The following is a 17,163-nucleotide window of genomic DNA, read 5'->3' on the forward strand; positions in this document are numbered from 1 at the left end:
GGGGCACTTATTGGTGGATCCATCGTACTTTTTGCTTACTGTGTTGTTGAAGCTGAAAGCATTTCTACTTTCAGATACCCATTCTTATCACTGCAACACATTACAAGGCTTTAGGTGGTTACAGATAAATAGCAGAGCCACACTTTTACTTGGTTCCCTCCATTACAAAATAATCACAATAGGTCACTGTCATCCCCTTAAAACAGAACTCATTATTAAACAACAGATGCATTCTCTTATAAAAAAGCTCGAAGAAGTCATAACTCTTTCTAGACCCTACTTCAAAACAACTCATAAAGAAAAGGTATTTTCAAAACCAGACTCTGCTATTTGGAATCATTTGCCAGCAGATGTCAGAAAGCAACAGTCTTTGAATACTTCTAAAAATGAATTAGAAAAACACCTATTTAAAGTAACTACCTAAACATGCTTTAAAGATAATGCTTAAAAAGCCTCAGTACTCTTCCACATTCAAATAATCCCAGATAAATAATTGTGATGAATTTTTGCACTTATGTACAACCACTGCTGCTGTTTTACATACCAAACATAATTATTATAATTGTTCACTTTTCTGTTATTTATAATATCCATTCCTATTTCCTTGAACTTGTTTACTGTAATCCTCCACATCTCTGCTGCTCTGTTACCCTTGGGACCTGGGTCATAGCTGAAAATGATTTGCTGACCAAATCACTTATAAGTTTATGAAACCAATGTTAAATAAATAACTAGATACATACCCAGTCAATGGGTGGAGCAGTGTTTAGCATTGTTGCCTCACAGCAAGAGGTTCTCTGATGCAATTCTCAGCTAGGGTGCCTTCTGTGCTGAGTCTGCATGTCTTCCCTACATTGGCGTGGGTTTCCTCTGGGAGCTCCAGTTTCACCCCACATTCCAAAGACATGCAGCTGGAGCTTTTCTTCCCAGGTCTCCACTGAAAATAGGCTATCTCCCAGTTGGACTTTCCTGATAAACAAATGTGCTTATACAGAACACACACACACACACACACACACACACACACACACACACACACACACACACACACACACACACACACACACACACACACATGCTTCTCAATGTCACTGCTTTTGTAGGAAGTAGACCAGCTTTTTACTTCTAAGTAGAACCACATAATTATGGAAAACTTCGACAGAACCAAAACAGCTCCAATTTTGCTTATCCTACTGCAGTGACTTTTCACAAAGGACCAGCTACAAAATACCAGATGATACCATCTGTTCCTCTTTGTGTCCCAATATCTTATCATACTCATCGCCATCTGTCTGTCCATCCTAGATGTCACAACATATTTTCCTTGAAAAGCAGCAGGAAGCTTATTCAGATGAAGATGAGCAGTGTCTGCTCATGCAACTAAACCACAGAATAATATTAGGGTGACTCTAATGGAGCAGCAAGAGTGCTGCTCAGTCAGTATTGACTGGATTCAGTATTCATGTTTGGCATCTCAACTGTCTGGAATTTTGTAAAATGTTCAGATTTTTGCTTCATATTTTTGGTCTGTTCCTCATAAAATATGTGTTTTTCTGGCAAATCGTTAAAGACTGAAGTTACTTAATAGTGGCAGACATTTGAGTTTCAGACTTCATGTCCTTCAGAAAAGTATGCTAGTGCAAAACCTTTTATTAGAGCAACTTTCCAAGTTTATATATCTCTGATTTTTGGGCTTTTGCCACCTCCTCCCATCATTTTTGGTTTTGTCCAGAATTCTTGTGCTAAGAGATTAAGAGGTATGATGCTTGAAATATAAAACCTTGTATCATACTCACCTGGTCTCAAGACCTTCAAAAGTAAAGCTCAAGTGCAGACATTTTTAAAATGTGTGCACATGTGCTGCTCAATTTGTAGTCAAGTGTGACACAAATATATTTTATTTAATTAACATTTGTTGACCGGGAAAGTCCGACCAGGACAGAGCCTATTTTTAGCAGATGCACCAGGCAGAAATGCTCCAGACACGTCTTTGGAATGTGGGAGTAAACTTGAGTACCTGGGGGTAACCCACACAAATGCATGAGGACATGCAGACTTCACACAGAAAGCACCCCAGCTGAGAATCAAACCAGAGAACCTCTTGCTGTGAGGTGACATTAACCGCTGTATGCAATGAGCAGTAGATTTCGTGACACAGCAAGCTCCCTGCATTCTGCATGTGTGTGGGGGATAAATACACCCATCCTTCAAACTTCATTATTCACACTGCATAGCGTATGTACACTGGAGAAAGATCTGCATAGAGTATGTACACTGGAGTAAGAGCAAGCACATACAAGCAATACAATACTTTCTTATCCTTTGTTTGAGGTGCAAGAAAGTGCTAATAAATGGAAATATAATTTCTCTACAAAGGACCGAGCAATAAAACCTTGAGCACATGCCAGGTCAAGCTTGCATCTTTGATCACATGAGGACTGAGCTTTGTATATCAAATTAAACTCTCCTTAGTCATCTGTCTGTCCTTAGTCATCTGTTTATCTGTCCTTAGTCATCTGTTTATCTGTTCTTTGCCCTTAGTCATCTATCTGTCCTTAGTCATCTATCTGTCCTTAGTCATCTGTTTATCTGTCCTTAGTCATCTATCTGTCCTTAGTCATCTGTTTATCTGTCCTTAGTCATCTGTTTATCTGTCCTTTGTCCTTAGTCATCTGTTTATCTGTCCTTAGTCATATGTTTATCTGTCCTTAGTCATCTATCTGTCCTTAGTCATCTGTTTATGTCCTTAGTCATCTGTTTATCTGTCCTTAGTCATCTATCTGTCCTTAGTCATCTGTTTATCTGTCCTTAGTCATCTGTTTATCTGTCCTTTGTCCTTAGTCATCTGTTTATCTGTCCTTAGTCATCTGTTTATCTGCCTGTATGTGGGTTATGTCACCTTACTGATACTGCCACTGTCCTGAGAGACACACCAACAGTGGAATCTGAAAACTACTACATGACATTTTCCATAATTACAACATTACCTTGAAGTGGATTTCATGATAATTAACGTAGGTTATTTTCCTCCCCTACTGCATCCCTTTTTAAATGATGTTATAACTACTTCATTGTAATACAGATGATGGAGGAAATGGATGAATGGAGTCTGTAAGGTAGTGTTGACAGTAAAGTTACTGTTGTATACCATGGTTGGAGGAAGATGTCATTGAAGTCTTAACTTTTTCAGTTACACCCTTGAATTTACTAAATGTTGTAAAACTCATCTTGTTCTGTAGATACATCTGCTTAATTAACTGTGGTACTTGAAGAGATGGAGGGTACAGCAACACTTGAGTCATGTTTCCTTTTCAAAGGAAGTCAAACTCAAAGTTAAATATATTCCTATATAATATACTTCCTTGTGGAAAATGTTAAGAAAATACTGCTGCAGTTTTGAAAAAGAAGTTGTGTAAGTATAGGAAAATTAACAGCAAACATTGTGGATTCTTAAATAACCTTCTTGGCTTGAACTGTACCAGTAGCCCTAGGCAAGGATTAAACCTAGTATTTCATTTAGCACAATGGCAGCTCTGAACATTCCATCAGAAATTGCCTTTTCTAGCTTGCAGGCTAGAAAGTTAATTCACTGTTTAACCATGAATTAGATAAATAGGGAAACATAAAAAGTATAATGGCATGTCAGACTAAACAGATACATGTACTAGTTTCAGCTCAAATAATTGTCCAGTCATTGAATGTAAAGACACTTTTGTTTTCCAACACAAATTCTCTTTTCACAGCTATTACATTCCTAACTTTCGTTTAAGTGGTTAGTACATTCATAACTCACAACCAAAATGATGCAGGCAGGTACTTAAACATGTTAATGCTTCTCCCATATTTAGTATCCCATGTGAATTGCATTCCTTATATTCCTCATTGGTGAAGAAGTGCATTTTTCCCTCAAACTTCTTACCTTGCATAGAAAGGCAAACTGCAAGTCATTTAATCACTACCTGCCTAGTGCAAAACGCAGGTAAATGGATGCGGCTGAAATATATATTTGTACAATTTAAAAAAAATCTTTTCTACAATTTATATAAAAAAATATCATAATTCACAGAGAAGCAGGCATGAATGGGGTCTCAGCACAAATGGATTTGATTTACTTTCCTAGTTCTCCCTCTTCCCTGCTCAGCAGAAATACATCTTGTGACAGTGTGACATCACCACGTTGACCATATCTTGTGGCAGTGTGACATCACCAAGTTGACCATATCTTGTGACAGTGTGATAGCACCACGTTGACCATATCTTGTGGCAGTGTGACATCACCAAGTTGACCATATCTTGTGGCAATGTGACATCATCAAGTTGACCATATCTTGTGGCAGTGTGACATCACCAAGTTGACTATATCTTGTGACAGTGTGACATCACCACATTGACCATATCTTGTGGCAGTGTGACATCACCAAGTTGACCATATCTTGTGGAAGTGTGATATCACCAAGTTGACCATATCTTGTGGCAGTGTGACATCACCAAGTTGACCATATCTTGTGGCAATGTGACATCATCAAGTTGACCATATCTTGTGGCAGTGTGACATCACCAAGCTGACTATATCTTGTGACAGTGTGACATCACCACGTTGACTATATCTTGGGGCAGTGTGACATCATCAAGTTGACCATATCTTGTGGCAGTGTGACATCACCAAGTTGACCATATCTTGTGGCAGTGTGACATCACCAAGTTGACCATAGCTTCTCGTGCTTCTTGGAATTGATTGACTGAATATAAATGAGACACGTAGCAGTCAACATGCATTCTCTCATTTCCCACTGTCTCATATATTCTGACTTTTGTGTTTCTGACTGTCCTTTCCCAACTACGTGCACTTTCCTTTTATGGGTGATATTTCTTCTCTTAAAAGTTAGTTCTCTAAATGGGGCTATCCACCAAACTGACTAATTTGACCAATGGAGCTGGGAAGACTAATTGGGAGAGATAGAGAGAGAGAAACAGAGAGAGAGAGAGAGAGTCTGTGGGTATTGTGTGTGTATGTGCCTGAGAGTGAGAAAGAGAGAGAGAGAGAGAGAGAGAGGGGAGAAAACACTGGACCTTATGTCAACAAGAGCAATTTTAGAAATGAAACACTTTCAAGATTTACTACCATTTTAAGATGGAGGCGGTTTGTGCAAATGCAAGTGGCACACTTTTATTGCCCCTTTCATCCTCTTCATAAGTAAAAGCTCTACATAAAAGATAGCCCAAGCAGATACTATTGGGCTCTGCCCCATAAGGCAGTAATGTCCCATCTTCTTACTAAACTTAGTAAAGTTGTGTAAAATCTTACCACAACAGCAGATGTCCTTCTCTTCGCTGTTGCAGTATTCTTTATTAAAGGGGGATCCCTTGTCAAGGGTAACCCAACGTCTGGCCAGTATACCAAAGCCTTAGCTTTTCTGGGGCATCATAAGGCATAACATTGATGTAAATACCTTTGAAATTAATAGCCCCAGTCCAAGAAAACAAGGAGGAACATGTGCATCTGGAAAGAAAATAGGAAGAAGAGAAGAGAAAGGGGGGAGAGAATACTGCACCAGTGAAGAGAAGGCCATCTACTGTTATGGTAAGATATTACACAACTGTACTATGTCCTTTCACATCACTGTCACAGTATTCTTTACTAACGGGAGCGTACAAAAGCTCAAGGAGAAACTTGGGAGGAGGAAGACCCAGAAGAACCGTTCAGAAAACCATACAGGATAGCTCTGGCAAAGCCAACTTTTGTTCTGGAAACAACATTCAGTTTGGAATGCTTAGTAAAGCTATGAACAGAGGACCAAATAGTAGCCTCAGGGATGGAAGTGACATCCAAACCTTTGAAAAAAAGCACCATAGGAAGCCACAACCATGGTAGAATGAGCCTTTACTGAAGTTGAAAGGCTTTCCCATGAAAGGAGTAACAAAAAGAAATGGTCTTAGAGATCCATCTAGAAATGGTTTGCTTTAAAACAGCCAAACCTAGAGATCTAGGATGAAAAGAAAAAAAAAAGTTACTCAGACTTGCGAATGGTCTTAGTCTTATCCATATAATACCTGAACTGTCAGTGCAAATCCAAGCTGTGAAGAACCTTCTCACTAGCAGACTGCGATAAAAGAAAAAATGCCGGCAAATTAAGAGACTAATTAAGAGACAATTAATTAACCACCTTGGGCATAAAAGAAGGATTAGTATGAAGAGACGCCATGCTCCTATGAAAAACTAAAAAAGGAAGAACAGCCATAAGGGCTTGAAGCTCAGGCATTCTCATAGCTGAAGTAAGAGCCAAAAGAAGAACAGTCTTCCATGTACAATTGCAATAACCTGAAGCATCAGGCTCAAAAGGAGCCCGAGTATTTTTTTTAAGAACAAAAATAAAGGTCCCAGGAAGGAGGAATAGGTTTCCTGGAAGGCCTAATATGAAAGACACTTTAAGAAATTGTTTGACCTTTGAACCTAGAGGCCAAAGGAGGAGACAAAAGCAGACAAGCAGGAATAGCTGAAAGGTGAGTTGTAACTGACGAATACACCGGCCCAGCATGGAGTAATTCACACAAATAAGACAGAACCAGAGGAATCTCCATAGAAAGTAGATCCTGGTTCTGAGCAAGGCACCAGACAGAAAATCTCTTCCATTTGGACACAGGATTTCCTGGTAGTGGGTTTCCTGGCCTCCTGCAGAACCCATACCTCCCCAATGTCATCAGAAAAAGGTGCCTAAAAGGGATCAAAACCCTATCACCTACAGTGTCAGTTGAAGAGGGACAAGTGAGGATGAATGAGGGACCCCTTGTCTTGTGTGAGTTGGCCCACTCTGTGAGGTAACTTGTGGAGACTGCCCTTGGCTAAGTGTAGTGGAAGAGGGAACCAATGCTGTCTGGGCCAAAAGGGAGTCACTAATAACATTTTGGGGGAGTCCTGAACTATCTTGAACAGGACCCCAGTGTGAAAGGAAGGGAAAAGTGATGTAGAGAAACATCCCCTTCCAAGAAAAAGAAAGGGTGTCCACCTTTGAGGCCAGAGGACTTGGAACTCTGGTGCAAAAAAGAGGAAGTTGTCTGTTCAGAGAGATGCAAGAGTCTACCTGAAGAGTACCCACTGGTGGACAATGTCCAAAAACACATCTCTGTGAAGCATCCATTTGTGAGCCTTTGTTATGGACCTGTTCAGAGAGTCTGCCACAATTTTTCACTCTAAGGGAATTTAAACAGCCTGAAGAGTCTCCTGATATTTGACAGCTACACCCCAAACATGAAGAGCTAGTCTGCACAGAAGGTAGGACTGTGTCTCCCCTTGTTTGCTGATGTACCACATCACTGTGGTACTGTCTGTAAAGATTTTCAGAGGCCCTGGGAGCAAGAGAGTATGAAAGGCCTGCAGGGCACAGAGGGAGCTCTCATCTCTTTGATGTTGATGTGGTCTGACCTCTGATGAATGGGCCAGAGACCTCGTACTTTGAAAAGGCCAAAAGAGGCTCCCCACACTGTGTCTGAGGCATCCAAAAAAGGTTCCTGAGAAGGGACTGAAGGCTGAAAAGGAAATCCTGGGTTCAGAGACAGCTGATGAATCCACCACTGAAGCTCTAGCTTGAGGCAGGGAAGAAGAGGGACAAGAAAGTCTAGAGGATGACAGTGTTGAAGCCATAGGGTCTTTAGGAACCACTCAAACTTCCTCATATGGAGTCTGGCTAGAGGTAGCATAGGAATGGTGGAACACATGAATCCCAAAGACCTTAGAAATTCCCTGGCTGTTACTGAGATCTGAGGAAGAAGGGACTGATAAAAGGCAATCAGAGCATGAGCCTTGGGGGTGGCAGTAAAGCCAGCAAAGGAATGGTCTGGAGCCTGCAACCAAGAATATCATGAACATAAGAAGGAGTCAAGATGGATTTCTGGAAATTTATCATAAACCCTAGGCTTTGCAAAAGGCAAATAGCATAGTGAAGGTGCTGAAGTAAGACCTCTGTGGTAGAAGCCTGAATGAGCAGATCATCCAGGTAAGGAAATATTTCTATCCCTCTCATCCTGCAAAAGGCAATCACAGGTGAGAGGCATTTGGTGAAAACCCTTGGGGCAGTAGAGAGGCCAAAGGGCAAAGCAGAGAACTGAAAATGCAAGGAAGAAACAGAGAAATGCAAATATTTCACAAAACAGGGATGAATAGGGATTTGAAGACAAGCATCCTTGAGATCCAGAGAGACCAGGAAAGCCTGAGGAAGTCGAGGAAATAGAATCTGAAGGGAAAGCATCCAAAAGGAAGGGATCTTCAGAAAGGTTTTTGAGCTGAGAAAGGTCCAGAATGGATCTCCTGGTGTCTTACCCTCCTGGGCAGTGGGAACTGCTTGGATGGTGTCTTGAGGCAAAAGTCCCTGAAGTACACATGGAAAGAAAGGCAGCTGTCCCTGAGGAGGTTAGGGAATGCCCAGAAAAGGAGGAAGGTATTTCCACACCATGAAGTATCCCTGACAGATGATGGACAGAACACAAGAATCCTGAGTGGTCCTTAACCAATTTGGAAGAGACAGGAAAAGATGAAGAGACTTAGAAAGGAAGAAATCAGGTAGTTGGACAGAACCTGGTTTGCCTGGAAAAGGAGGTTTCTGGCGAGGAGGAGTCTGAGTCGACTTAGCAGGAGAAGCCCGTATAAAACCCTTTTTAACTTTGGGAGGAGGGTGAGACTGTCTATGAACAAAAAGCTGGCCTAGAGGCATAATTCCTCTGAAATTTAGGGATAAGAGAAACAAAAATATGCTTCAGTTCTTGCAAGGCTTTGCCCTTGTCTTGCAGGCACTTCAGAAGCTCAGCAGTTGCAGAACTAAAGAGATTTTTATTATCAAGGAGATCATCCAACAATTTAGCCTTAGTATCATCAGGCAAAGGCTGGAGGTAAATCCAAGAGGTTTGCCTCAACACAGAACCAAAAGCAGCAGCTTTAGAAGAGGCAACAGCTGCATCATAACTTCATTTAATAGAATGGCAAGAAACTTGGGAAGAACTCAACAAGGAGAGGGCTGAAAGCTTGCCCTCAGAATCAGGAAAGTCAGAGACAACCTGACAGACCCAAGGAAGAAGATATAAGACATGCCTGGCCATATGGGTCTGATAATTAATAGCCTGAAAGGTCAGGGTATCACAGTATACAATTTTTGTCCAACCATTCCATGGCCCTACTGTCCTTATAAGAAGGAAGCAATTTAGTAAAATGATGATTGAAATGTGATCATTGTTGACGAAATGTGATTGCTATTTAAAATTTGTATATTGTCACTTTATTTTTACTTATGTTTGCTTTCCCCTTGGGTCTCCACTGAAAATGTTTTTTTTTTGCAAACTCAGTTGGACTAACTCGGATAACAAATGTGTAATAAAATAAATAAATAAAATAAAATAAAATGCAAGGGCTTAGAAGGTTTGTCAGAAGAGACAGACACAACAGCAGGGTCAGCAGAGAGATATTTGTAGATAAACTTACATTCATCAGGCAACTTATAAAACCTGTCAAGCCTTTTAGGGGCTAGAGGTTGGGAATCAGGAGTCTGAGAAGCTGCTGAAAAAGTGTCCAACAGGGCAGCCAGGACTGGTGGAACAGCAGAGGGTTTAGGTGATTCCATCAGGAAGAGTTCATAATATGTTTTCTGAATGTCAGAAACCTGAGAACAGTCCCGTTTAAAGAATTCCATCATATGAGAGATAGTATCTCCAAAAGAGAGTTCCTCAAAGGGAGAATCTGGGCTCGAGAGTCAGTAGTGGGAACAGAACCAGCAGTCTTTTCATCTTCCAGTATCAAAGGTGAGGGAGCTATCTGGTGAGCCACTGACATTTATTGTACGTATTCACTACTGGTCATAATGTTTATAATGACAGCACTAGTTCTCAATATTTTCATTAATTCATTTTGTATAAACATTTGTGCATTACAGAATACAGACATCTGTATATAGTTAGGGGGTGTGTGGGATGCATAGCTCCCCCACCTACTTTTAGTTTTATATTGTTAGCTTTCAGTGAAATGAGATTCATAAATATAAAAACTAAGTAGGTGGGGGCTACACCCCCCACACCCCCTAATGTGGGGGGCTGTGTCCCCACACCCCTAACTATGTATACTAACTCCAGGATCACACTACAGTGGGGGGAAAGGGCATATGTGTTTTATTTGTCTAACAGTACTTAGATTCAGTGAAAATGTGATTCTGTGAAATGAGTTTTCAGTGATTTGAGCTTTCAGTAATTTTTCTGAGGGTGAAATGAAATTCAATGAAATGAGTTTTCAGTGAATCAAAGTATCAAAGTAGACCCATATATATATATATATATATATATATATATATATATATATATATATATATACACACACACACACACACACACACACACACACACACACACACACACACACACACACACACACCATGGTGTTTACATTAGCTGGCATGTTTATTTAAGTTGTTAATTAATAAGTATTTAAAGTCTCCCTGTTTTGATGAGTACCAGGTTACTCACTGTTTTTGGATTTTGGCCTTCTAAATAATAGATGTATTCTCTGTATATCAGGGGATCTATGAAGGAGTATTCTGCACTACATTAAATGTACAGATTTTCTCTTTTGCAGTGTGCATTTCAGCTGTTTTTTATCTGTTATCCTTGCACTCAGATCACACATGTTTGCTAGTGACACACAATGGTGTCCCATACTGGTTTGAGACAAGATGCCCAGCTCCTTTGCCTATCACTCTCCCCCTTCTATTCAGCAAGCACAATCTGTAGGACAGGAAACAAGATACAGCAATTGCATACAAGAGTATACAAATATATAATTACTTGACTCACTGTGTACTCTAAAAGCAACTATTCAAAGATAAGCCATCTAAGCAGGGAAAGGTAGAAGGGGGTTAATAGGTACTTACAGCAGGGGACTTCCATACAAATAATTTGATACTATGAGTACACATCTGAAATGAAGTACATGTTATCAGGACCCCTATGCAGTGGGTTAACTGAAAGGAAGATCCCAAGCTGCACCATCATACCTTCCTTGAGGTCAAAGAAGGACCAAAAGGTGAAAGCTCACAAGGCTGAATTCTGTAACTACAAGCTGTCAAAGGATGCCTGACTCCTAGAGTCATGGTTCAAAGAATAACAGTCAGTGAAGGTGTGAACTTGAGCAAGTGTCTGACTTACAAATACCCATGATGGTAGTATGCCCAAAAATGCAGTGGCAGGAACTTGTAGATTGTCCTTGGCAGCAGCGTCAACAAGTGTGTGGCAAGTAATACAGAACACAGTTTGCAGCTCACGCAGAGACAGTTTATGAAACCACTGCAAGCCATCCCCTCCCTGGAGCAAAGGAAATGAATAGCCGCTTCATGTCCTGGAACCCATACACACACTGCTGCTGTCCTGGGACCCAAACACATCATTCTGCTGGTATCCTGGAACCCATATACATATTGCTGCTATCCTGGGACCCAAACACATCATTCTGCTGGTATAATGCAATCCAGACACACTCTGCTGGTGTCCTGGAACCCAAACACACTCTGCTGGTATCCTGGAACCCAGACACACTCTGCTGGTATACTGGAGCCTGCACACAGTTTGCTGGTATCCTAGAACCAATAAATACACTGCTGGTGTCCTGGAACCCATACATACTCTGCTTGTACAGTGTGCATGACCAGATTGTGAAGAGTTCCTTCTGCCCATGGAAAAAAACTGGGAGATGGAAGCACGGGCTTAGAAGCAATTCTAAAAACACTTTTTTTGAAAAAAATGTGAGTTAGTCCTAAGGCATATCATTCATTCTTGTGAAAACCCAGATGTGGCTCCCTATAGGCTCTGAGATTCTGAGAGAAGAGATGACAGCCACCATGAAAAGCATCTCCAGTGTTTGCTTGACCCAAGAGTTGAATAGGGGATGGTCAAGTCTATCAATCATAAAAATCAAGCCCAAAGTTAGTGATGAAATCTAAAGATATCTTGGACAAAAGCACTGAATAAACTTGAATATATTTCTCCAATCTTAGCAGCAGATTTTCAAAAATGATATGGATATAATAGCTAGCCATGTCATCATTATTCAATATGCAAAATTTGACTCTAGTATGCTTTGCGCCAACTCTCAGAGCTTCATACCATTACTAAGAATCCCTTTCATCCATACAAGCTTGACTTGAACAGTCACAATTACTAACAAAAAAGTAATTCTGTTCATTCCTGTAAGTAAGACTTAGAAGGGATTTCTTCCAGTTTAAAGAAACCCACAAGGCTTGAGTATGTGGTAGCACATATGCTTGGGATCATGACATGTGATCCCTTGATGCAGCTCCAGAAGACAGTCATTCAAGTAAGGTAATACACTGAATACTGAGGTCCTTCACTGGAAAGGCATCTGACACAGTGGCTAGCACACCGGTAAACACACTGGGTATTGAAGGGAGACTAAATAGCAGCACTTAGTACTGAAACCAAACTAAAAAAAAAAAGTCATGTGCAAACCCCATACTGTGATGTGCCAAAAGGCACCTTTCCTATCTGCTATCATCATCAAAGTACCATATAGCACTGGGGAATAACCTTTTGTCATCTCCTGTAGCATAATCCACTGGATAAGCTGACCAAAGTCACTGAGGTTCAGAATGATACTGAAGTCTGTTGTCGCCTTCAGAATTAAAACTAGGAGGGATTAGGACTGTCTTATTCTGATGTAGGGACATTCTAAGTGTAACACCTCTGAAGTGTACACCCTGGGCCTATGCCAAGAGCTTTATAAAGATAGGTTAATCTCAGAGTGAAACTATTTTTGAGGGAAGAGTAGGGAGATCTAATATGTGACAGTATGTGACCATGTAAAAAATCCACCGGCATCAGAATCAACCCTTTTTTCCCATTTTGTACACGGGGGGGGGGGGGTGTCACATCAACACTAGCACTCAACTATGTTCACACTGTCAGACTGCTAACCTTGCTGTTTTATAACAGCTATACAAGCTGGGTGAAGGCAGAGAACATGTTCCACACAGACAGTCCTGGAATGCAATCAGGGTCACGACTGCTGGGCCAGCAATGCTGTCTTCCAATATAGTTGTCAGACACAGACTTGTAGGCTGGTAACATGTGAGAAGCTTTAGACTTATCAAGATAAAGGATGAAAAAGTGCTATGGTCTCTGGAACCTATGTAAGATTGCAGAGATCACACAGGCATCAGACATAAAATGCTTAGTTAGGATCACATTCCACTCAGCTGGGGGCTTGTAGAGGACATGTATATTCTTGAGTGCAGAGGAGTTCTTATCCAGATGCATTTGGGCTACAAAGAATGGTATCCTTGAATACAAGTTCAATAGGTGAGATGACCTAAGACTTCTTCCCCTTCTTCCCCAACTGCTCATTCAGATATTCTTTGAAAGGACATGAAGGGCACAGATCAGTCCGCAGAGAACTTTGTTACCCTGAAGCCTTCTCCAAAGGAGGAAACATTCTAAGGAAACTAGGAGGATGCCCTGAAGCCTTCTCCAAAGGAGGTAACATTCTAAGGAAACTAGGAGGATGCCCTGAAGCCTTCTCCAAAGGAGGTAACATTCTAAGGAAACTAGGAGGATGCCCTGAAGCCTTCTCCAAAGGAGGAAACATTCTAAGGAAACTATGAGGATGCCCTGAGGCTTTCTCCAAAGGAGGTAACATTCTAAGGAAACTATGAGGATGCCCTGAAGCCTTCTCCAAAGGAGGTAACATTCTAAGGAAACTATGAGGATGCCCTGAAGCCTTCTCCAAAGGAGGTAACATTCTAAGGAAACTATGAGGATGCCCTGAAGCCTTCTCCAAAGGAGGTAACATTCTAAGGAAACTATGAGGATGCCCTGAAGCCTTCTCCAAAGGAGGTAACATTCTAAGGAAACTATGAGGATGCCCTGAAGCCTTCTCCAAAGGAGGTAACATTCTAAGGAAACTATGAGGATGCCCTGAAGCCTTCTCCAAAGGAGGTAACATTCTAAGGAAACTAGGAGGATGGCATGACTCACTGTCCTTGTCAATCAATAAAAGTATTTTGTTCCTCTGAGTCTCCTTCCTTGGTGATAGAGGATGATGTAGACATCTTTAACCTTAAGTCTGACTTAAGTCAGCTTTAGGAGCACAAGCGATCAGGCTAAAGTGCTCAGGCACTAACAGATAGACTCATCAAATATGGAACTGAGATAAGAGACATCTGTGAGGGGGTGTGGAACTGCCATTGGCCAATGTTTCCTAATAGTGTACTGCCACATCCGAAGGCCAGATCTCACCAGATGTCAAAACACTTATCTAACATGTAATATCAAATCCTGTAGTGTCCATTCAGCCTTAGTTGTACAGGAAGTTCAAGTGTACCCTCTTCAACCTGGATTACGATTACTCAGCCTGGGCAAGTCTGTGTCTAGTTCAAGAGAGAACAGACCTTGGTCCAAAGTATATCACTCAACATGCACAGGGGTGTGCATGACAGTCATGGGTACAATCCTGCTGCCTGACCAGGGAATAATCACTTTGGTGTGTACCATGCCAGGGTGTTTCTCATGGCTGCACCTCATGCAGGGCTTTTATCATTCTCCAAAGTTGAGAATATGCATGTTCACCACCCTTTATATGTTGGAGCGGGGTGCTGGTAACATGTGAGAAATGAGAGGTTGTCTTGGGGATGGATTTAACTCTAATAGACATCTATCCTTCATGTGTTTCACCTTCTTGTGCTGAATTGGCAATTGCCAGGGAATGCATGATAGACTCTCTTGCCATACTCCCAATGCTGCTCTCCTGCTCTTCATCTGGACACCTAGACTGTTGCACTTCTGCCAGTGTTTGACCTAATGTTTCTTCCACAAGCAGTACAAGTAATGCAAATGCAGGTCTTAGTTCAAAATCTATTGGCCACATTGAAAATAGAAAATACAACTCACAAATGTATCAAAGTGTTGACCATAAGAGCTTTTCTACAAAGAGCATAAGGCTCAGTATGTATGTATATATGTGCACCGTGTAGAAAAGACATGATAGGTGAAATGAAAAGCCAAGCTCATCTAACCTAATATGCAATATCACGGTATGTGGCACTTTGAAGAACACATGCCCTAAGTGTGAGAATAGAAGAAAAAATGACACCCAAGCATGGGACTGCAGGAGAAGAGATCCCAACAGCTGACCTAATGCAGAACACTCCTGATATCAGATCTGTCCTTCATTATGTACTCAGTACTGTGCCAACACATAATTCAGTCCCAGACATAGGTGTAACATGGAATATGCCCTGAATCACTATACTCATTTGAATATAAATGCTGTTGCATATCACTTCTAAACCCATTTTACTGTACCATTTTGAATACTAAAATAATACAGAATATGCAATAGTGTACACAGCTAATTATAGTTACAGCATTGCAAATAATTTCCTGGGCTCATGCAGGTGGGTTCTTGACTTTTTCATGGGGTAGCAGTTAGCAAGTAAAAGAGGAAATGGTGGATTTCAACACATTTCATGAAAATGCATATTTTTATAAAATGGGGTTGCAGAATTTGGATGTGTGAGTATAATATCAATAGTTCTGTCTACATCGCTGGATCTATGTGACATTTTGTAGTTTTATGATGGCTGAGAAATTGGATACAACAAATATCACCCCAATGCACAAATACACATTCAAAGTCAAAATGAACTATTTCATTGCTTTTGAATACATCCTTGAAAGATGTACTTCTGAAAATCAAAATTTTGTGTACTGAATCCTCTGTTGCTAGACAGAGTAATTGCCAACAGTTCATTGTAGGGACAAATACCAGTTTCCTTAGGAACCTACACGGTCCTTAAGCATCCATAAAGACATTACACCAATGATCTCATCCATCTGTCTCTGCCTAAACAGAATAAAGAAACATTGTTATTAGTAAGCAGATTTTCTGCTACATTTAAGCATACAAAACACATTTCCAGGGAGAGATGGTTTCATCTAATGAAATCAAGTAAAGCTGGTACAGAAACTCTTTTTTTGGAAGAGAAAAATCTATATTTTAACCAAATAACAGTTAAGTGCTTTTGCAGCAGTTCTAAGACTAAAACAAATAAAAGTCTGCATTGTTGATTGATACTAAAATGGCCTCAAAGGTGTATTTAAGGCTATGCACACAAGATGAGGTTTACATGTCAAGTAAACAAACTTTAAAACAAACAACTTATTCTTGGATATTTACTCTTTTTACTTGTGTTATTTTTATTGCACTTCAGTAACACTGACAGCCAACATTCTTTGTACAAGTATGCATGCCAAGGCATGGTAACACCATCACCAGGCAGTACCAATTATTTGTTATTCACAACCAGAAAGTCTACATGATGCAAAATACTCTCAAGGACACCTGTAAAAATGCAGTCCTGTGGGCGTACATTACCACATGTATCTTCTGTAAAAGGCTAAGTTACATTACTTGGCTTAGCAACCATTGTTTCCTGTAATGTCTCTTGGAAAACACTATATAATTATGATACATACAATCCATAGCAGCACAAGGGGAAAGAAGATCCTGAAAGCTGCTTTCAAAACAACAAAATGGTAGTGTAATATTTTTAAAGTTTTGAGCTACATTGCTAAGCTCTATTATGTAAACAGGTTAAAACCTGTTTAGAAAATTTAACTTTTACTTTGTTCAGACATTTTGCCATAGTAGAACTTGACTGCTGTCTGTCCAGCATGGAAATTATATTTGTGATTGCATACTTTCTGTTAGGTAAGCTGTAATTTGCTCCTAGGGGAGCACAGCCTGCAATGCAATTGTCATACATAGGCAAAGTTCAAATTACAGGGACTTAGTAGCACAAAGGAAATAAATGTGCTGACATTAAGTGAAAACTACATCTTCAGACAGTGCCAAGTCTGACTGTGCCTGTTATGCTGTATACACCGTCCTTAGTTATAAACGTTTTATTTAATTGTTCGAGTGTGAGGAAGATGCCATTAGTGTATTACTGTTATCAAATCAGACCAGTATATGAGCTCAGATAATAAAACACTTCCAGCAGTCTGTTCAGTGTTTAAACATGAGATTCCCTGGTCTGGCCTACAGGCACACAGGCAAGAAGTCCACCTGCAATTCTCCTGGTGAAGGGTTCTAGAATGCATCTAGATCATTAGAGATTCCCC

Source organism: Protopterus annectens, chromosome 9.part0 (assembly GCF_019279795.1).
Source record: "Protopterus annectens isolate FY-2018-M chromosome 9.part0, PAN1.0, whole genome shotgun sequence".
In the NCBI taxonomy this organism is placed as follows: domain Eukaryota; kingdom Metazoa; phylum Chordata; order Ceratodontiformes; family Protopteridae; genus Protopterus; species Protopterus annectens.